This window comes from Stegastes partitus, unplaced genomic scaffold (assembly GCF_000690725.1).
Source record: "Stegastes partitus isolate 25-593 unplaced genomic scaffold, Stegastes_partitus-1.0.2 Scaffold278, whole genome shotgun sequence".
NCBI classification, from domain to species: Eukaryota; Metazoa; Chordata; class Actinopteri; family Pomacentridae; genus Stegastes; species Stegastes partitus.
This window is the reverse complement of record NW_007578009.1, coordinates 143,011-166,420: the sequence shown is the minus strand read 5'-3', so window position 1 is coordinate 166,420 and position 23,410 is coordinate 143,011. Positions and strand designations below refer to the sequence as shown.

Here is a 23,410-nt window from a genome sequence, read left to right as displayed (position 1 = left end):
TGTGTGCAGAGTCAGGAGAGAAGCTTCCAGTAACTTTTTTTTTTGTGTGTGTCTGTCTCGATTTCCTAATCTTACATATGAAATTATAATTTCATGCAAAGTAAGGGGGGTAGAATAATCTCTAGTTGTTGATATGCTATATAAGAGGGGAAAATGGGAAAATGAAGAGGTAATTAGCAGAGTAGAAGTCTTGGGCTCGTTTGTCTGAAAGCATGGTCTCCACTGGCCATGAATGAATTTGCATGCTTCGCTTATCGAAGCGCACTTATTAGGCCAGCTGAAAGAGAGATTAAGCCGGCACAAAATGTGGTGACTAATCCTTTTAAATGTGGCAGGGGGTCTTTAAGGTGTGAACCAGCCCGTACGTAGGTTTAGTGGGCATGGAATGTGACAGACCACAACTTTGAGCCGAATGTGTTTAAAAGAAAGGCAGCGGACGTCGGGTTAACCATCTCGACGACAAGGACAGTGATTGACATGGATAATAAATTAATAGTTTATCTCCTGACCCTCTTATCTCTGGAATAAATACTGCAGGTGGGGTCAGACTGCTTCGAGATAATGACGGAAACATTTCGTGTGGTCCAATACCGGTGGCTCTGCTTCATTCTTTATTAAACAGTATTTGCTGGCAAGTTTAGTGAATCATACATGTTCGATGAAAACCTGAAAGGTTGAAACAAATCCGTCTCCTCGCTTCACCGCTGTAGGTTTAGCACATTTCTCAGTTTCACTTCTCTACCACCTTTTCTATGACAAGAATTTAGGACCTGCTGTAGTGTCTCTGGCTTTTATTTTTGATAGAGAGGGGTTAGACGAAAAAAAAACTGAAACAAACATAGAAGCTCTCTCTTTTTTTTTTTCTTTTTTTCTGTCACCTTCAACGTGAGCGACAAAATGTTTGCTCTGCCGAGTTCCAGAGCCAATACCCCTGTCCTCAACCGTAATTGACTGCAAACAGGAGCACAGTGACGTTTAAACACTGCCCCGCTCTGTCTTTTGTGTCACCCACACATCCTCCATACAGTCCCCCCAACCCGGCAACTTCAGTTCCCCCTTCTGTGCCGTGTGCTTTTTTCTTTCTTTTTTTTTTTTTTCATGTGACATTCTATTCACTTGGGTCAGTAGCAGGCAGCACCAGCAATAATTACTGTCTGTACATGATAAATCTGAAGCCCAGCTGTTCATTTCTATCACAACAGAAAGAGAAGGGAGAGAGAGGAGAAGAGGGGACGAGCTCAGGAGTATGCAGCAGTTTGCCGGATTTCTTTCCCTTTTTTTTTTTTTTTTTTACTTGGTAACTTGATAGGATTACATGGTTCTAGAGCCCACACCTGTTAAGAGGCTGTTAGCAGAACAGTTGGCAGTCCCATAGCCGCAGCTTAGCCTTTCTTGCTTGTCCGTTTCCCCCCTTTTGGGGATTTCAAACCCCGGCATGTACGACGAGAGTTTGTTTCTCTGGGCTCCTGCCTCGGCGAGGAGCGAGAGGAGCCGAGCGCGCTCCTTGTGACACGCGAGCGGTGTATGTTTGATGTTGGAGCGCGAATCCTACGTTTGTGTGCGTGTGTGTGTGTGTGTGTGTGTGTGTGTGTGTGTGTGAGGCCGGGTCGGCTGACATCTCTTTTTCCCTCCCTCTCCTGAGAGATGTTGTCTGCCAGCAGTTGTGCTTCCCTCCTCAACCCCTCGTTCACACCGAAAGCCACCCCGGCAAACAATACAAGTTAACACGACAAGCAAACAAAGAAAGAATTCAATTTGGTTTGTTTTTCACATAGGGTGGGGGACAGGTGTTGGCAGAGTCGTAAAATGCCCAAATACAGGTTAAACCAGACGATTTAAATGATTAAGGGTTAGGTTGAGGAGGTTTTTTTGTGCATATTTTAGGAGTGCCAAAGCCATGCTGTCAATTAGAAATACTTGTGCAAGGAGTGGAGAAATGAGTAATGCATAAAATTTGTTGCTTGTTTTCTCTTGTTCGGTGATTATTAAAGTGGAAAACGGTGCGGAGCGGCGTCTAAACACGGGGAGGACAGTTTGCGGGAGAATCTGTGACAGTCATCAGACTTAGAAAATCACGTTACAGTAGGTTGTTTTGTGCCTTGGTGCAACGTGTCTCGCTGCCTTATTTGGCATTCAGCAGCAACCCCCAGCTCTTCGGCTTCGTCACTTTCTATGGGCCCTCAGCACCTGTTCCCCCTATTGTGCCGGAATTTTCTATATTTGGCAAGAAGTTGGACTCCCTCAATTTGTGTGTAGGTCACTGTTTGTAATAGTTTGAGAGCAATAAACTCTATAATCTCCAAGGTTATGTTTCTTTTCCTTTTTTTCTTTTCTCCTTCCTCTGCTGTTGCTCTGTTTTTCAGATGACAGTAGTAGAAAACATGATTCAACTTGGGAGGACTACGAAACATTTCTCACCAGGGCTTCTAAATGTCATGTCGTCCCTTTGCATGTTATTGACACATTGCGTTGCCAGAAGTGAAAATTATCTTTCCTCTACCGAAGCACTGGGAGAAATAAAAAGAAAAAAGAAAAAAGAAAGAGACAGGGAGCAAAGTTAATAGATATCTCAGGCTAACTTTTTAATTGTTCTGATATGCAATCGCTAAATGACAATAAAAAAAATAGGAGCAGGGCCACTTTAAAAGCTTTATCTCTCCTGCTTTGTGCCCAAAGTGTCATGTCCATAACAGCACCACCTGATCTACAGAGTAAAATAACCGCTAAGGCTTATTGTTTGGACAATATTGGAGCCCACCCCACCCCGCCCCGGCTTCCCCCCGCTGCTTCCCTCTCCTCTCCCTTGATTCATTTCACCCACTGTCCTCGGCTGCTGGAAAATGGCGTTAATTTTTTTATTACCTGTTTGACTCTCCAGCCTTATTACTGTAGCCCCTTAATGTTCTCTGTAACCGTGGAAACCAGATGAATAAATGTCCGCCAAAGAAAATGAGATGATTAAACAGGTCACCCTTGCAAAACAAATTCGCTTGGTCGAGCGCAATTTGTGTACCAAGCGGCTGTCTTAACAGTTTGCTAACAAGGGGATTGTTTGCCAGACTAACTGACAGAGAGAGGGAGGGAGGTTGAGGGGGGGAAATGAAGATATCTGGGGAAAAGGATATGATTGAAGAGATAATATTTTAGATCACCGCGCTGTTTTGTCTCATCTCTTTATTTTTCTGAGCAACATGGAAAAGATTTCCACTTCACCCTTTATTCACTGCGTTTTCCTTAAACATCAGGGATGCACAGAAATGCTTTTTTTTCTAGCCTACTGTATATTTTACCAGCATTTACAAGTAAGTTTAAAGCAGCCATCCATATTATTGTCAGAGGCATTTGGTCTGTGATCATCAGCAAGTGCAGCAGCAAATAGAATTCCCCTCATTTATGTGGCAACCAATCATTACTGCTAATTGTCCTTGAGGCCATCTGTATAGAATGGCTCGTCCTCTATTGGTGTTGGAATGGTACTGGTCATGGATTTACTAGTCCAATAATGATACTTAACTCCTCCATAGTCAGCGCAACTACAGTCACAACTGCAGTAATAAATATGAAGGAGGTTTTCTTCTCAAATTAAACAGTAGCCTGAACAGCATCCTGGTTTCAAAGTGTCGCTAAGTTTCTTTCCCATGATGCCCCCGCCCTTTTCCCTATCCTTGTCCAAGTGTAATGTTCTCATATAACTTGTTTTAAGCAAACCTCTCCGACAACCATATGAAACGTCTGGTGTTTTCATCTGGGGGGGGAAAATAAGAGAGTAGGTCGGGCAGATTTAGCCATGTAAGGATAGGGCAAACACGCAGACTTGGACCAGAATCAGGCCTGTGTTGCCATTCTGACCACAAATCATAAATGTCGGGGACACGGCGGTGGTGTTGTTTATGGAAGGATGCCACGCTGCGCCACTCAAGGGTGTTGCCTGTTTGCATTGATGCGCCACCACCACTTACCGCCTCTCGCTTTAAAACAACTTCCGCATCCCACTCAGCCCAGCCATTTTGTCCCGTTACCAAAGCAGATCCCAAATGTTCACCACAGCTTTCGCCTCAACTTTTAACCGAAGGAGGAGGAGGAGGAGGAGGAGGAGGAGCGCGAAGGGGGGGACGCAGCTCAAAAGCAGGGCCGTGGCTTCTTTAAGTCATTTGTGGGACAGAAGATGGCGGGCTGGAGTTTTTCCACTGGTAGAGGGGGTATTTCATCCCAATACAGGGACACTATAGCTCAAAACTGAAAAGCACTTATGCATTATTGATGTTTTAATTTGTGCAAATGCCCAAGTCTTTGTTAAGTGATTATAGTGCTGGGGAGATAACAGGGGAGGTACTTCTCTATGAAACAAGAGCTTGCTTTGCTGGCCGCACTGGGAAGCCATTGGACTAAATCTAACAAGTCCACGCTCCTGCTCAGCGGAGGGAGAGCGAGGGAGGCCGAGGGGGGGAGGAAAGGTGAAGTGGGAGGGAGTGACGAGAGTTGACTCAAAAAATATCAACGTGTCTAAGATAAGAAAAAATTCAGCCGTTGATCTTTTGTCCTTATTTCGGCTACACCTCTCCTGTTTATGATGTCGGGTTTATAGGTCTTTTACATCCCTTATCAAAAATTATTTGATGTAAATACAATGGAACTGACCTGAAAAGCCCCATGTGTAAATACTCCTCGTGGCACACTAGAAACTGACCTTGGGAGAAGAATGCAAAGTTGTAATGCTTGCAAAACAAGCCAATAAAATAATACCTCGCTGAATGGAAGGAGTTTGGGTAAATATAAAAGAGAGGAGAAGAGAAGCAGTTTTCTTTTGCTGCAATGATTAACTCAGAACAAAGGTTATCGAGGATGACATTTTTTTTAAACTCTATAATTTATGTAATCACCTGCTACAGTTACCTTGCCAGATAAACAGCGATGTTAGGAAAGGTTGAAGCCTTCCCCTTTGAAACAAACGCATGTATATGCAGAGTATGAGCCCAGCTAAAAAGATTTTCTCCCATATCCTAGTTGATCCAATCTCCAACTAGATCTTAGATCATTGTCACCAGTGCATAGAAACCTATGTTTCCTCTATTGTGCCATTTGGTGTCTGTGATGCTTGTCCAAACTCAGCCTCAGCCTGGCTGCTCCACACCTGCAGCTGTTCACACAGGCTGCCTTCCTCCAGCACCTAATGCATGTATAACCTGTAAATTATGCTGTATTCATTTAGCTCAGACTGCATTAATATGGGCTCTATGAATGTCAACCCATGAGATAAGTGTCTTACTTTTTGCTTTGGTTTTGGTATTAGTCATTCTCTTTTGTTCACTGGCTTTATTCTTGCTTTATTCTTTTGGAAAATCTGCTTGAGTGTGTGGAACCAGGCTTTGCCTTCTGCTTTGAGGTCCCTGGTGGAGGTAAAACATGAGAGCATGCGTGTGCGCGAAGGCACACACATCCACATGCACAAAGTAGGCTCTCAGGCTTCCCCAAGCATTTACTGCTTTATTAAGCTGTCTCATGAACCCACTAGCAGAACATGAGAATACAGGAAAAAAAGAAAAGCCCATATTACTTAGATGATTTGATGTCATTTGTGGACTACAAAACGCTAGGCTTTATTGTGTGTGCAGGGAGAAAGAGCGGGAGCAGGAAAAAAAAGAAGTTGGCTTAGAAATTCAGAATTTCAATTAGCGTACGTAATCTGAACCTGCCGGCTTTGATAGAGGCTTTTTTTTTTTTTTTGAATAAGAATACAGCAGCACTTGTAAAACATTAATTAAGCAGACTTGTTTTTTTAAGGGATGGAGTAAAGTGTGCTTTATGCAGTCCTTTTCACTGAACAAAAGGCAGTTACCTCACACAGAGGACCGCTTCACCCAAACCATTTGGAGAAAAAAAGGCCAATTTGAATTGGAGGAAAACACAAAAGACAAAAAAGACCAGCCATTGAGAGTAATGTTCTAAAAGAGATGATATCATATGAGAGCACAGCCTTTTGCTGAAGAATAGAAATGTATCCCTGCCTCAGTGAAACCTAAGCTTGGAACAGGAAAACGAGCCCCTATTTTAATGACTTTCTACCTGACAGATGACTTTAGACCGCCTTTTGGATCACATTGCTCTGACTTTGTCTCTTACATCATCAAATCATTGATTATTAATAGTTTATATGAATTGTTAATTCATTGTAATATGAGTTATTACGGCTGTGAAAAAACAAAACAAAAAAGACAACCAAAAACTAAAACACTAAAAAGTCTCGAAAGACTCTTAGAATTTATGTTCTTGTTTTTCATGGCGATGGTTTGTGGCAACGCTGTGGTGTGTCTGTTTGTGCTGCATGGGGGCCATGAGCCCTCTTGAAATTTCTACTCTTTTCTGGTTAGCGTGGCTACATGATACTGCAAGCTGACGTGAACGCTCTAAACAACACTGATTAGCATTAAAGGGGATTACAGTTCATTCACATGCTTTGGTTTTATTTTCCATGAATGTATCAAGATAAGAAACAATGCAGTTTATTCCCAATAGATCATTTACTAAGTTCAGATGCAGATAATGGCTGAGATATAAAAAAGCATGCTAAAGGTGATGTTTTTCCACCTATTATAAAACATTTATGGCCTCCACCTCTTGGAATTGGTAATAGAAAAATAGAGAAAAGGATAAAGTCCCTGTCCCTCATTTGCACACGGTGCTGTTTATGCATTTTCCACAGACTATTGTAAATCCTCTTGCAGTGGGTGATGAGTACACATACAGATGATACATTAAAACTGCCATAACTCGCACACCCAGCAAAGCTAAAAATCAATTGGAATGGATAGTTAAGCTGGCCCCTAAAAATCAATGAGCAATTCATGTCCTTGATCACAGAGTGTCATTCCTCTCAATGTTAGAGGCTGATGAGGGCTGAACGTACGCACACATTCAGCACAAATATACAGGAAACATGCACGCACACATTCTCTGTAAGTTTAGAGTTAATTAAACACACAGTTCAAGGACGCATTTATTTTAATATACTGGGATTTTAAACAACTTCTCGTTATCTTTCGAGCGTATTCACAGCGTTCTCCGTTTTACCGTTTACAAAACAAACGTGTGAGGGTTATTTTTAATTTATTGTGATAGTGTTAAATGAGGTTAGGGTGCTTTATCGGGGGGCCAGCTGGTGGACGCAACCTATCGAAAATAGCAGGGAGTCGAATTTTAAAGCTCGTGTTGTTGTTTTTAAACCGTGCAAAATGTTGCAATCCGACGACATTGTATACCAAGCCTGGAAAATAGAGATGACCTTATAGCCATTACATGGTGTGGGGCCACAGACACACACACACTCGACTCAGAAAAAAAACACCCACACACATGCACACTCGCAGTGGGCTTTCATGTAGGAGAAAGGCGATAAGGTTGGCCAAATGAAGAGGATGAGAATTCTGTTTCAAAATAGCAATTTTGCCCTTATTAATGCCATTAGTGTAACAGTCATAATGGATCAAATCAACGGATGACCGAAGCAACTCCCCTGTCTCTGTGCTGTGACGGGATCATGTCGGGAACAATTTAGGCATTTTGTGTTGATGAGTGAAGTTTCGAGTGCCGTGGTGTCCTGCAAAACCACCCCTAAATTATGCTCAGAGTTGGTCTCTTTATCCTTTTTCCTCTTCGTTCTTCTTTCCTCAGCTCTCTGTACACATTGTATTTCCTTTTTTTTTTTTTTTTTTTAACTCTCTTTGAACACGCATTTGTTTATTTCCACTTTTGATTCTGTCCAGCTATCGGTAAAAGTGACCCTTTTGTTGGGAACTACTGTATTTTTAACCCTGATTTAGATAATGGCACTGTGACAGTCATTTTTTTGCTCCTGGGCTATTTGCTGCTTTGAGGCTGTTCTTGTCACTCACACTTTGTATCCCCTCCGTTACCAATTATAGCCACACTGACCAATTCAGACGAATGCTACAACTGAAATCATGTCCATGCAAGTGCTGTATCTTCAACTTCAAATCTAAATTTCTCTCCTTTGAACTTCTTTTTTAAATTTTTTTACCACAAACACTCTTCTCCTTATTTGTCCATAAAGTCTGCAGGATATTAGTTATGAGTTAGCAGTTGCTTGACCTTAACAGGTGGCCCTCTTTTTACGATCTATTACCCTGGTAACATTTGAAAGCGTCATTCAGCCCGCTAGCGAAATGCCTCAGATTTGGGGAGAGGGCCTTCGAAACAGTTGTCGCCTGTCAGGAGAAGCAGAGAGTCAGGAGGACCGGTGGAACAGTTGCCCGTCCCCTCATCGAGGTGAGAAATTTTCCAGCAGCTGTCACTCGACCTCTTTACCTCGTGTCTTTTTCGGAGGGGGTATTTTTTTTTCACCTCATTTCCAATAAAGCAGAAATGAATGTTTGTGGCAACTGTAGGAAGGAGGGGGTTGTCGGTGGGGGGGGAGGGCAAACTCCAGTGCTGTGTCCTGTCACTCAAAATCTCACTGGTGTGTGTCCTCCTCTACACGTTTCATCAGCCGCCAATCACGGGACGCACGTGAGACGAGCCGCGGTCGCCTCTCTCCGACTGCTTCAAAGGCTCCGGCGGTTTTCTTTTTTAATGTTGGGTGTCATAAAACTCTCCCTGTTTGGCCGTGCGAAGAAGAAGCGAAATGTGGCGTCGATTCGCCTCCGTTCTCTCCCTTCTCCACTGCACTACGGTTCTCTCTCCTTCCTTCCTCTCCCTTCGCTCCCCCCTTTCCTTCCCCCCCTCAATCCATCTGCATCATGTCGATCTGTCAGACTGCCAGTGTCTGTTCCAATTAGATTCCACTTAATACACGTAACCTCGATTAACACGCAATCAAGCCCAGATAAATCACGTCCTTTAAGTCCCCCCTCTGCCTCTCCTGTGTTGCTTTGCATCACTCAGTTTTTCCCAACAAGCTTGCTTTGCCACAGTCGTCGGTCGCAATGTATAAAATCACACGCTGACTGCGTAAGCAGGTAAACTCGGTCCTCTGGGGGGTGGGGGGGGGACGCGCAGGTGATTTTCACCTCGAACCAAATGCTCTATCTTGGCGTGCGTCTCGCTTCTGTTTCCAGTAATGTGAAGTTCCTTCTGTGTTTCCAGCAGACGCTTGTTGGTGCCCTTCTCACCCCAGAAGATGAAGGTGTCTTAATTACATCTTTGGTTAAAAAGCTACAAAAGACACCCTGGGCTTTCTCTACATTGTGGGAGGCTGTGTAGTCTATTGTCTCTGTGACCTTTTTAGCTAGCGGACAATTGGTTTGACTAGATTACAAATTAAGACACAGCACCAGGCACTTAGAAAGCAAGTCTGTTAGAGAGCAGTTCTATTACTACCAGCCTGTGAAAGCCACTGGGCCATACATTTTAAGCATCACATAAATGGCCACAAAGTCAAGCATCACATGCGCATTGTTCCGTATCTATAAAATATAAAGTTACATTTGCTTTAATGATTCCTGCAATGCCATAGTGAGTCTTTGCCAGTGGCAGGAAGGGAAAAAACACACAAAGCTACCACAGAGCTGAGGATTCATGGATGATTATAATTCTTTTAACAAAGTTAATAATTCACACTGTTTATGCTAATAGCAGACAAGAAGACTGTTGAATAACCAAACAGCAAAAACCACTAAAAATACAAACCAAATGAAAACAACCTGGGGCTCTGAAAAAGCACACACAGCACTCTTGGGGTCTTCTTTTATTAATCGCAGCTAAAAGTGCTAACATTGACATGTTGAACAGATTAGCCTCTTTAATAACGGGGCGGGTCAACATGGCTACCGCTGCTGATCCATGAGGATATCCTGTCGGGAGGCTGATAGCCTGTGTGTTTCATATTCTGACCCTTGCCTCTGTGGAGTCGGCCCCTGTAGATCCACTGAATTCACTGCATTCACTGGATTACAAACACGGCGCTCTTCCTCTGCTACGACTCACTGTACTTTTTAAGATCTCCCTTCACATTGAGAAAAAAAAGGTTTGAGGTATTACCGGAGCGTCTAAGCGCACAGTAACAGTTCTGTGGCTGCGCTGTGTTCAAAAGTGGAAGCTGTGGCAGTTAGAGATCTGGCTTTGTTTCACACAGCGACAGCTTGTGTCATACACGTTCAGGCTGCCGCTGTACAGAATTAATGGTTTTAAATATCTCAATGCTAGTTGGAGCTGACAAGGCCTGTCGGTGTGCCGTGTGTAAGTAGGGCTTGGATTTAAAATAAATTAAGCTATGAGAAAGGCTCACGTTGATCCATTTCTTATCTCCTCTGCTACCTTGTCAGCCCCCGAGCCCTTTCAAATAGTGCGGACAAGTCAAGAGACGAGCAGCAGTCATTCACACGTTTTGCAGCATGTAAGAATATCCTGTTGTTACTCAGGGAGAATGTACACGTGTGACTACAGTTCATACTCTTTTGGCTTACTTTAACCGGTTGATCTGTGTAAAGCCAATGATAAAGTTGTGCATGTTATATTTAATTAGTATTGGGTGCAAACAAAATGAGTATTGAATAGATACCCGATAGCAGCGTGCCCTCTGTCTTTTCCCTTTTCTAAACTCCAGCCACAACAGCGTTGCGCTGTCTCTTTAAAAGGGGTGACAGTTTTGACTATAAGTTGAGCTATTTTCTTTTCTCTTTCCCAGAGAAAAAAAAAAAGAAAAGAGGGAATAACACTGATGAGTTTTAACAGCTTCAGCCAGGCGATGGGCAAATATAATAAGTGTTTTCGTAGACGTCACCAATGATTATCTCATCTGGGCATTTTGGGTGAATGTAGTGGATTTAGAGGCTCGTCTCCCATTGTGCTGACATCACCCTTTAACAAACCAAATTAAATCATGGCTAAAATCATTTGAAACTCTCCCAGAGTCTGTCTCAAATGAAAGTCTGGGAAAAATTGTAAAAGGGAACGCTGCGTGCATGTGCATGTGTGGGATTCAGTGTATTTAGTCCGTGGAAATGAGGACAAATTCACCCGCACACTGAATAATCGTATGAGAGGAGCTAATATTTCACACATTCTTGAAAGAATTTAAATGACAGAATTGTGACACGCAGTACTCGGCGCTCATGTTTTTTGTTAAAAGTATGTAATTATTTATTTTTACTCTCTGCATTTAATTTCTCCTGTCATTTACAATTATATTCCAACTTAAGAAAAAGGAAAACAAGCCACAGCTCAGAAAGCACTCTGTAATGAAAATCTTAGATGGGAAATAAAACACAGACCAGGTCGGCCTTCATGTAGCCGCACTTTTATAGTTAGAAAGTTAAATTAAAGAACACGAGCGTCTAGTTTTCACAGCCAGACAATTGGAAACTCTGTTTTGATGCTGACACAACTTCTTGGACTTAGACGCTGAAAAAAAAAAAAAAAAAAATGCCACCTGTATATTTAATAAGCACATTTTAATCATCAAATTGCATCTTTAAGATTATATTTAAATAGATAAAACTGTTTTTTTATGTGGTCACATTGTAAAAGTACTTGCAAGCTTGCAAAAACAAGTTACTAAGTTGCAATAAAAGAGCAGTGCTGCTTTATTATTAACTTATTTTGTTTATTTATTTCATATCATAAGAGTGTTGTGCCATAAGATAAGCGCTGCTAGCACTGCTGGAACGCAGAGATTTGTCAGCTGTCCCGTCTCACCACTCGCATGCCGTAGTCGGCCACCCATGACCTTGTGAAATGAACAAAGGTAAGAGAGAGAAAGTGAGTCGGTGAAGGAGTGGTCGCAGAGTGTGGAGGTGCATGGAGGTTTGTGGTAGTCGTGTGTGTGTGTGTGTGTGTTGGATCGGGGTGGGGGGGGAGCGGGTTTGCTGCGAAAGGCCTCAACTCAGCCAACGTGGCATGATGTGACAGGATTAGCTAAGCCCCGGTGAACATGGCTGGTACTGTGAGCCCGTGTGTGTGCGTCAGTGTTTGTGTGCGGCAGGCAGGAAGTGTGCACAGCAGACTGGGAACCCAGAACTGCTGCTTGCCACCAGCCGAGCCAAGACAAGACATGGGAGATCAACAGCGTGTCGGCCCATCACTGCCATCAAGCCCTCGTCGCCCTCCCCTTCCACCAACGGGAGGGAGCCAGACCATAGAATATATAGCCAAAGGAGTCACAGATACCATGGGGGGAGACACAGTGGGGGACTAGTGGGCGGGCAGCTGGGGCTAAAGTGAACGTGAGTTGGAAAATGATCCTATTAAATTGAATTAAAGAGGCAGTCTTCATTTACCCCAAGAATGATGGATTTGGATAATTAACAGTGTTAATGGGAACTGGTTAAAGAGGAAAAGGGAAACCGGTGTTTGCAGACACAGTAAAGGGGCCAGGTCAGATCTGCAGTGCTTTTTTTCCCTCCTCTCCAACCCATGGTCACTTATTGAGAATTATTTAATTGTTTCCATACTGTGGTGCACCGTTCAGAAATTTTCATTTTCAAGGTGTTCTCCCCCCTCCGCACACCTCCACCTTCATAAAAGAAAAGCATCTGTAAGATAATATGAGGGCAGCAGATCAAAGTCTGCTGTACTGTGCGGCTGGGCCTGCTGAGTAGCTTCAACGGGGAAATAAAAGCAATAGGAAAGTGTCGCTGATGAACATGTAGGTTTTAGCGTCGATCTATTTTGTGGTAGTGTGCTGCAGCAGTGAGTGCATTACACCAGTTTAATGCCCTCATCTCGGGACGTAATTATGGAACTAGTAGTGTGTGTGAAGTGTATATATGTGCGCACACACACGCATGTGGTAGTGTGCTTGTGTGCCTGGGTTTTCACTTTGGTCAGTGCACAAACCCTATCTGCATGTCCTTAATTCTTGATGATGTGCAGGCCTTAGGCAGTGTGTGTGTGTGATGGAGAGGATGCCTGTGTGCCAAGCTGAAGTGATTGGGTGGCAGGGCATGGGCCCTCATCCCGCTGAAAAATCCAGTTGCTTTGCTCACAGCAGCCGACTGGCTTGTATTGCGTCGCTAGTTTCCACAGTCTAGTCAGGACTAGTGACACCCTGCCGCAGAGGAGCCAGATTTATAGCGAACTGTGTGTCACCAGGTAGGGGAAGAACTAGTTAGCTCCATTTACAAGGCCACCGCCTCTCTAATTCTGTTTATCCCTTGTATACAGCATATATTTTGTGCTGCATTGTTTGAGGTCGAGCAGTTTTCTTTTGACACAGAGTTGTGGGTGTAATCAATTTCTCCAGTTGCACAGGAGCCCTCTGTGTACCAGAGCTTACCTGAACCCTGATTAGGCAGAGAATGTCTTAAGTAAGGGGCTCAAATAATTTAATGCTACTTTTCTCCTTTCAAAAAAATTAACACCACAGTCGCATGCGTGTGTGTAACTGAGAGAGTGATAGAGTGTGTGGGAAAAAAACAATCTCATCAAGCAGGAGGCCGTTTGCTTAGCAAGAGCTGACAGTCTTTGTGTATGTAAATGAAGAATTTAGACTAATGGAGTTGAACCATTTCTAATTTTGTGATGGCAAGAGGATTTTGATTGAAAGTAATTAAGCAAGCTAGCTGTAAAATTAATTAAAGCAAAAGGAGGGGGGGACTTTTATTGGATTGGATAGCGATATAGCTGCTGTCAGGCAGGGGGACAAATGGGGGTGACCTGGATTCTCTGCCCTCCCTCCTCCCACTCGGGACTTTTATGTCACTTTAATCTCCTTAGAGCGGCTGGTGTGCATTTGTTTGAAATAATCAAGGAAATATGGTCAGAAATTGTCAGCTTTCAGATCTAATTTACCTGACAGCCTCGCGAGTGTGTGTGTGCACGCGCAAGCATACATGTGACAGTGGCAGGTCCTTTTTTTCCTTGCCCTCTCCTCAGCTTTGTGGAAAATGCTTTTGACAGTCTTGAAGCATCTTGGTTGTCGGAGGGCGGGGGGAGATGAGGAACTTGGGTGGCTTTAAGATGGACATTTCAATGAGGCGTGTTTGGCCCGGCTTAGCACCTCTGACACTGTTGTGTGTGTGCACACACACCAACATGCCTCTTAATTGCCTCTGTAACATATTCAGACTCCATTTGGCCACTGTAGCAGCACTTCACAGCCTCTGTTGTCTGCAGGTAGCCTAAACGAGCAGAAGCAGATTAGAGCCATGACAAAGCCTGTTACAGCTACTTAACCACTGACAAATAAGATTGGCCAATCCTGCACAAATAGAAATGGAACATATTGATCTTTTAGTTTTGAAAAGTAATAACTTTCAAATCATATTTAAAGTCAATCCTGAGATCAGAATATTTCTCCTTCGGTGATTCTTTTTTATAATCTTAAGCTTATAATTGAATAGCTGTGATGTTAAAAATATCATCCAACTGTGCAGTTTGTGCGAAGCTAATAACCAGTCATACAGTAGCCCTCCTAATGTCCTGCGATATCTATATGGCTTTGAGCAGTATGGGGTCCATATTAAAGGTCCACAGAGTTCCCAGTGGTTCCACAGTGGGCGAGATGCCACTTCTTCTTAAAGGTTCCCAGTGCTTGCTGGTGTTTGTGACATAGGTTCTCAGTGTGGCCTTCAGTGCCCCCCGAAGAGACAGTTAATTAAGGCCTGGGTCCAGACACCGCTGCCGGGACTCTCACCCACCAGGACATAGTCGGCCCCAGCTTCTGCCCCTCCTCTGGGAAAGCACAGTGCCAGGACTGCACCACCATCGGGGCCCCTAACGGGATTAGGAGTCCTCTGAAAATAGGACCTGGGCTGCAAAAGCCTCTCACCCACCTTCATCTGCCCAAAGGATCCCCCTCAATTCATCCCGGCCCTACCCGCTCCTCACCCCCCCCATACGATGACTCCACCCTAGCTCTGTTTTATCAATTAATGTAATAAAAGGTAGAACAAAGAGCTGTCTTTCTCCCGCTCTGTAATTAGAGGGGGAGATCTCCTGAGGACTGGCATTCCTTGGGCCTGAAAAACATGATTCTCGCCCCCCCTCCACTCTACCGCCACCACTCAAGCGGAACATGGCTCCTCGATGTATAAGGGTGATAATGTAAATGTAGTGTAGTCTGCCAGGCAAACCCGGCGCAACCTATTTTGCAGTAGCTTTATCTAAGTGTGAACAAATGAATGCAACATTTGGAAGAGTGATACATTATTAACTCTAATTGATTCCTCTATAACACTATACATTCACTGTCACCTTCGCTTTGGCTCGCACGAGTACGTGCGCTCTGAATCACTCTTGTCGCTGTCCCTATTCTAACACGTTACGTGTCACCACACACTGTTAACAAATGTGATAAAACCACCTGAATCGAGAATATCAGGTATGGCGTCTGCCTATGTGTGTTTTTGTCTGTTAAGGTGAGATACAGTAGGCTGCGCTGCGTGTGTCTCTTACTCTCTCTTGTGCTTAACTGTGTCTACACGGGTGTGAAAGTAAAAGAGAGAGACAGAGCGCCCGCTTTCACAGCCACTGGAGCTTTCGATAGGAATTAGTTTTACAACATATGCAAATGTTCCCCCTTGAAAAAAGGGGGTCTTTAAATGACAGGTTGATATGTGATTAAACGACAATTAGAGTGCTGAAAATAAGTGTCGGCAGTAGGTCAAGCACTGGGCGGCTCAGCTAAAAGGTAGCAGACTATTGAGCAGAAAACATTCCCAGGCGGAGGCCAGGAACAAGACCCAAAACAAATTAGAGAGGTGAAGGGGGAACAAGAGTGGCACTGTGTTCCAATAAACCCACAACAAAAACAAGTTCTGTGTTTTGCCTGAATGACAAAAGACAGACTATTCCACAATTAGAATGTGACAAATTAGCCACAGCAAACATAGCTAGGTCCCTGCGCTTTAAGTAAATATCACGTAGAGCTCTGACAGAGTTCTAACAGAGTTCTAACAACGGGCCTGGACTCAAAGTGTCGTGCTTGACAGGTATGATGTTAACCTTTAGTGCCCCCAGCCCAGATTTAAACTAGCTGTCTGCCCGTGTAGGCTGCTACCCACAACTCTGCTGCCCTTTAAGTTAAAAGTACATAGACATGAGGGATTCTCTGTCTTTCTTTCATAAACACATACACACTGGCGAACACACACAAACATACAGGCAGAGACATAAAAGGGCTCACGCTTATTCTGGCACAGATGGCAGATGGCCCTGTCCCTATAATCCCCTTTGATGCTGCAGTGGGCAGCAACTCCTGAACATCTATGAAGCCAAAGCTCCAACAAAACTTGAGCTACTTTTCCTTTAACTGACCCCAATTGCCGAGGAGCTGTTAGCTGTCAGACCTGGTTAAGAGCGTCTTTACTGGGGAAGAGTGAAGGGCACAGATTTCTCCCTCCTCTCTCGGCTTCCTGTTTGTTTTCTGTCACAGGAGGTTCGTTCCACCTCCACGGCGCGGCTCGGAAAAGCAGGTTGACTTTGGTGCTCAAACTCCAAGAATATATACACTTGTTTCTTCCTTGTTTCCTGCAGAAGGCGAAAAAAGAGCGAACCTTCACGCGCTCTAATATTGGAGCCACAGATGGCAGGAGGCTGGCTAAGAGGCTTAGATTTCATCAAAGAGCTCACCTTAATTATTATCAGTTGTTTAAAAAAAAAAAGAAGAAGGTATTTTCACGGCTTGTGTACATACTGCATATACGTACAAAAGGAAATTTAAAGCACAGTTTCACTTGTTTCCAAGAATCTAAGCTTTTAAAAGTGATTTATTCCTAGTTTTCACTTATTTTCTTCCTCCGAGGCATCTGTCTAAGTGGATGCTTCAGTTTAGAGAGCTGATCTGATGAAATAAATCTGTTATCTCTGAAGAAAGTGATTCAATCTCTGATAAGATAAAACAACCATGAATTTAACAAGTTCATTAACAGAGTTTTTAAAAAAGAATTTGAATACCCTTAATCCCTCTTTCTCAACATTAGTAAAATGTGACGGTAATTTAATTTTTAACCACTAATATTTGGCAGCAGAACAATCATTTTTAATATTGTCGGAACCATTTTTAACCCTCTTGACTGTCAAAGCTCAGAGTTGTGTTAAACATCTCTGATTAAAATGAGGATCACTCACCCTCATGTTTGAGTGAACCGGCACTATGAAGCACTTTGCTTTCCTTATTAATTTTGCACTGTAAATAGAACAAAATGTGAACTCCTGTCTTAACCTTTGTCTTAAATAATTTCCGTCTCCTAATGTAGGGAGCTCCGTTATCCAGCCTCTAATTGGAGGACAGTAGTTAAATGTCTCCTCGGGTGCACAGGCGACTGCCTCAGTCTCCTGTTTCATTTGGAAAAAGAACTGATTCGAACACAAATGTGGGAGCTCCAAATTGGCTGCGCGATTACAGAGAAAATTCCTGTACCGTTCGATTATGTATTATCATTTCAGAGCTTTGGGGGATAATCATCACTGAGATTTGCTCACGTTTCCAGCAGGTCTGCTGAGATGTACATAGCTAATGGGATTGGGCTTTTTTTTCTAGCCCTCTCCTGTGGTGTTATGGAGCTGGCAGCTGAACTTGAACGGATGCGCATGGTGCTGAGTCGTGCACAAGACTATTTCAAGACTGAAATGCGATTGTTTTAATACTTTAATCCACCTGTCCTTGGCATTCAGGATGTTGCAGAAGTCGCCTAATTATTTCAGTGCCCTCTATCCTTCCCAGTTGAATTACAGCAGAGACAGCAGCACCCTGCTGATAAATACATTCTGAATTTTTCTTTATGAAAATATTTTGTCACTTATCTCAGAATTTAAAAAAAAAAAAAATCAATAAATTACCAAAATATACATCTTCTGAATCCTCACTTTAAAAGAATGCATAGCATAATTGAAATTTTAAAAATGCATGTATGCAAAGAGGATTTGAAATACCCCAAATCACTTTAAAGAGCAAGCCATTTAACAACCAGAATTCTCTGAATTGTTCCAGGTTCCAGCGGCGATAGTATGCAAACACAAATATTTTCTTTTAATTAAAAAGGCCTCATCTCGCTGTATCCTCCCCCAAGCCTGCTGCCAGCTCTCAACGACCCCCCAGTGCACACACACACACACACACACACACACACACACACACACACACACACACACATACAGAAACGCTTGTGACGCTTTATTCAAATCCAGCGCCACTCATATAGTCACATACATTCAGCAGAACGTGAAGAAAAAAAGTGATTATCTTAATTGTGTCCGCAGCCATGGACTCCTCCTGACTATAGCTGCTAATCTGTCAGAACCCGGTTGTCAATTGAGAACCAGGGACACCAGCAGTGACGGCTGCCCAGTTCACTGATAGCCCCCTGAGGGACAGTTACCAACACCCCCAACCCCCAGCCTCCAAAAAAAAAAAAAAGAAAAACAACCAGTCTGGTCCAGCTTAGCAGAACCCGTGTTGGCACTAAAAGGTGCAGAGGGCAGGGAGGGGTTTGGTGTGTAGATGTCGGTTTGGGACAGTGGCCTTGTTGGTGTGTGTTTATGTCTATATGTGTGGTTTAGTGAGGGGGGGTGGCTGCTTGATAGTAATGCATGTTGATGGTTTCAGAGATACTTCATTTCAGAAACAGGGGCCTCATTAACTGTAGTCTTCATCAGGCCAGTGAGCAGCGGGCACATTAGGGGTCCACAGGAAGTTAGAGTACAGCAGGAGAGTGCATTAGGGAGGCCTGGGGAGACACACTTTCTCTCTTCCTCTCAGTTCCACTTCCACCTCCAGTGCTTTTCTATATCTTAATGTACCTTTCAGAGGAATTTGGATAGAGGTCAGTAATTATGCTCTTTAAATTATTCAGTCGAGGTCCTCTGTAATTGTGCTTTTTAGAGCTCGGACATTGACAACATGGTTTACTGCACCACTTTTGGGGCACGGTCTGACCGGATGAATCAGTATAGAGTAAGAGAAAGAGTGTCTGAGTGTGTTTCACCGCCGCTCACATCATCAACTTAATGTAGGAGTGATCTTTTTGAGATTACAATGGGTGCCAAATGAAAAAACAAAAAAAAAAAATCGTCAGGACCGAGTTGCCTGTGTGGGACATGTCAGTGTCACAGACCTAGCAGAGTACCGGCCGCTCTGTGGGAATGTTTAGTTTGGGACGCAAGCGTGTTATTTTTGTTACATCGAAGAGAGGAAAGCCCAAACTGCAAGGGTAGCAGAAAAAAAAATCACCAAACTTTCCCTACAAAGCCAGCTTCCACAACGTTTGACTGCACATGATAACATCGTCCGTCCGCACAACAAGTCCTCTTTCAGCTCCAGATTATTAACACGTCACTGAAAGCGGCCGAGAGCGTCTCATTGTTGTTACAGGGTCTAATATTTATATTTATCTAGTTGGGAGAGGCACTGACAAACATGTCACACACCTGCAGTTTTGTCGGTACGTGCTACTGCAGCTCGGTGTCAGAGAAAGAGCCTGTACAGTAGAGTTTTGTTGGGGCGAGAGGAAGACTGTAATTACTGTCTGGCGATTCATCTAGTCACTGCATAAAATAGTGTTTATCCAGTCGCCCATGTTTCTGTCGTGGCTGAGGGAGGGGAGGGTCATGTTTTGCACAACTGAGACAGCCAGGGCAATCAGGAGAAGAATCGTGACTCCAAAACATTCAGCCTTTTCCTTCTTTTTCTCTCTCTTTTGTCTCCCTGCCCTTTCTCTCCATCCCTCTGTCGGGTTGAGAACTCGTGCCTTACAAAATGAGATCTCCCTTTCTCCCCCCCTCCACCTCTGACACACCCACACACAAATAAACATAAAAAGCTAATTTGTTAGCGCCCTCATTTCGGAGGCCTGAGCAGGAGAATATTGTTGGGGGGAAAAGTAATGCTTTGTCAAATGTTGACATGTGTTGCAAACATGGGGCCTTCAGCAGCAGTCGAGCAGCTCAGGCACATTGTCGGCACATGAAGAGGATGCTTTGAAACAAGATTAGCCTCCAAATGCCCCCACCTCTCCCCCAATCCACACTCCTGTGCCAAATGTGAGCCTGCACTAAGATGCTAAATGATCAGATCCACTGAAATATTTGTGGGCCTGTTTTCTCTCATCATGAGTGCGGGCATCATTTTCACGTGTATCACCGCACAAGCTCACGTCTTCGGCAGCACGTCTGTCCTGCTGCAAGGCCCCGTTGTGTGCACGCACGGTTTGGCTCGGTTTGGTGGGCCAGAAAGCACACATCCTTGTAAGTGAGGCTACCTCCACTTGGCTTTGGGTCAGGGTGACACTGGGCAGGGGGAGGGAGAAAAAAAAAAAAATCCATCACCCCCCCACCCCACCCTGCCCCCACAAAAATGAATAAAAATTGGAAAACAACATGCAAGGTCCGCCTAATACAGGAACACTTGCAATATGCTGATGTTTTCTTTTGCACACTGTGTTTGCTAAATTGCCTTTGACTGCGTGCATCAGTAATGAAACTTTATGTCCTTGTGGAGAGGGCAGCAAGTCCGTTCCAGTTAGGACCGGGACGATCTCTCCTGTCTGGCTTTTGTAAGATTTTTTTCCCCCTAATACACGTCCTTATGAATAAATGAAGCCCATGAAGTCATTTTTTCCATATTTGTGTAAATTGCTTTAAAAGCATTTTATCATGTCATAAAAAAGTGCAATTGATCTGCTGGGCTTAGCCCATTGGACAGCTGTGTGTTTTGTTAATGGCCACTTTGCTCCAAGCAGCTTATTAAAAAATTTATATAGAAATGCTAAAATTGCATAAATTATTTAGATACAGTAAGCATTTTTTTGTTTTGGTCAGGCAGGGAGGGGCTGTTATCAGTATGGAAATTTACCATAGTATATTATCTGCTGAAATATAGTAATATATCTGCCCAGACACATATGTGTCCTCCTCACTGCACCCCCACACATGCAGAGGCGCAGGAAAAAAAGTATATATTTTTTGATGACTTCGTTTCAGCAACCACGGAATGTCACCCATATCCTGGTTGATTGTACTTTCGAGTTTTATGATGTTTTTCCATTGATTTGTTTCCCCGGCGCAGCTGCCGACCTCTATTGAGGGACGAACGTAATCAGCGCTGACGCAAATTAGATGGTTATTCGTTTCGAAAATTGACAGAAAAACAATAAAAAAGATGAAATGCTCCCAAATCAATAGATATAATGAAATTCAAATAATCCGAGAGATGAGGTCTCCATGGCAACTGATAATGTGGAAAAGAAAACAATTTAATAAAGGACAGACACGCTTTGAAAACAGATTGGGGAGGGGGGTGGCTGTAAAGAGGAGAGGAGAGCAGAGCAGAGGAGAGAGGAGGTGGGGAGATGGAGGGATAGAGGGAGGCAGGGAGGGAGGGAGGGAGGGTGGTGGAGGGGTGTTTGTGGCTGTAGTGGTTGCTCTATAGCTTGTTTCCCCCGGCGTGTGAAGGATCTGTGTCTGTCCCAAGGACACTGGAATAATTAGAAAAGCTTTCAGGCCAGAAAGTGCAGATTCAGGTTTTAATACACAAAATTATTTCAGGGGCAGTGAATCGGAAAACCATTTGTTGGTGACCTTCCTGAGAGGCCTCCCCCTCCCCGGTACAGGGCAAGATGGAGGCTATGTGGCAGCACCGCCTGAGTTATGGCATATTTGTGTTTTTATAGAGGCAGGGGGAATGGAGTTGGGGAAGTTGGGAGGGGGGATGTGGGGGTAAACGTGGTTGTGTGTGTGTGTGTGTGTGTGTGTGTGTGGAGGGTGTGTGGGTCACAGGGAGACCTTCATGTTGTGTGTGAGTGTGTGTGTGTGTGTGTGTGTGTGCCAGGAGTTTGGGCAGAGAGAGAGAGAGGGAGAGAGAGAGAGAGAGCAAAGGCAAGAAGGGAGAAAGTGAAGCAGCGAGAGAGAGAAAGAGGGAAGTTGCAGATCCGGCTGTATTTACAGATCAGTTGTCAAAAGGAGCCATTTAAGGGGAATGCGCCCGTTCCTGCAGTGTGACAGCCGAGGTGCCTGTTTAAAAAAGCAAAAAGACAACCATGAACCAGAGAAGGGAGATAGTCAAACACAGGCTTTTTCTGTTGAAGACAGACAGAGCAAGGGGTGGCGAGGGAACGAGTGGGTGTTAAGTGACTTCATTTGTAGTCTATTTAAGGTATGTTTTACTTGTCCTTGTGCTGCTCCTCCAACATTTAATACAGGGGGCTGCGTTCTAGTTAGCACAACAAGGGAATAGTGATTGAGCGCATCGTTCTTATTTCCTGTAAATACAAATGACTTTCCTTCATCTGCCTAAAAACCAGTATTTGATTTCAGTCTTGCTGTCAAGGGAGATTTGCTACTGATGCAAACAGAGATAAGCGTCGACCAAAAGCACAGCTCGGTTTCCCTCATTAGCTTATCACGACTTTAAGTATGTACACTTTCTGGTGGCTTTATTCAACATCCGTGTCCTGCTCTTTTAACATCCTATTTTCTTTATTACTCTTTGTCAACGTTTTCACGGCAGTCTGACTGGGCGTTGGAGCCTTGTCTGTCAAGCAGCGACTACTATTTTTGTGTCATTAGCAGGCTTTGTTTGACTCAAATAAAGGTGATCCACCCTCTGTTCAAATGATACCAACAAGCAGGTCCGGGATATCACGTCTTGAGTGCAGATACCCTTATCCTGTTCCAGGCAGCAATAAATGGAAAAACAAGTCATCATGCAAAGCTTGGCCTCGTAATTACTGTTCTGATAATTTAATAGCAGAGGATCCTGATCAGAGTCAGTACTTTCCCATAATATAAACCATCATAAAAGTTGAGTAATATTTGATTAAAAGAAAAAAAAAAGAAAAAAGCGTGGGATCAAGTTTCATGCAGTGTTAATCTTTGTGACTTTAAACACAATTAGGGTGTGCTGTTTGCGTAGACTCGTCACATTCGTCTTTCTGCTTTTAAACTGTCATTTTGTCATTGATTTGTTAACACACAAAAAGGCTTATTTAGGCTCAGATCTTTCCTTACTGTTACCCACAGGGAATCTGCCCTTATTCAAAGGCAAACAAGAGCACTGACATTCTTCAGGAGGACAGCTAATATTCCCCAGTATTGATATTGCAATGTGAAAAGTGCCCCACAAGTAGGAGAGAAACTAGAAATTCCCCACAGTACACTGGCTAAGAGCCTTCAAATCTAACATGCCAGTGTCAATGAAGACTGTTTTCTTTTTTTTTTTTCCCTTTTTTTTTTTTACATTAAAAAAACACACACACCAAAAAAAACGGTAGAACAGAGGCCTGAAATACGAGAGCCGGTAGGCATCTGCCTGTGTATGTGTTTATGTGCACATGCGCGCTGCCACACACACACACACACATAAGGCACAAAGCACATGTTATCACTGTCAACAGCAGCGGTAGCAAACAGCAACAGTTGTTCAGTGTGTGTCTGTGTAGCGTACGAGCGAAAGTGTGTGTGCTTGTGCGTGCCCACAATCTCTCTCTCTCTCTCTGTGTTTCTGGCTGCTGGCTCTGAGGGA

General features: G+C 43.7%; 1 protein-coding gene across 2 annotated transcripts in view; it reads left to right on the top strand.

Moving 5' to 3' along the window:
• Nucleotides 1–23,410, top strand: part of casz1 (castor zinc finger 1) — a 73,569-nt gene that overhangs the window by 4,081 nt on the left and 46,078 nt on the right. The gene's annotated exons all lie outside the window — the stretch shown is intronic.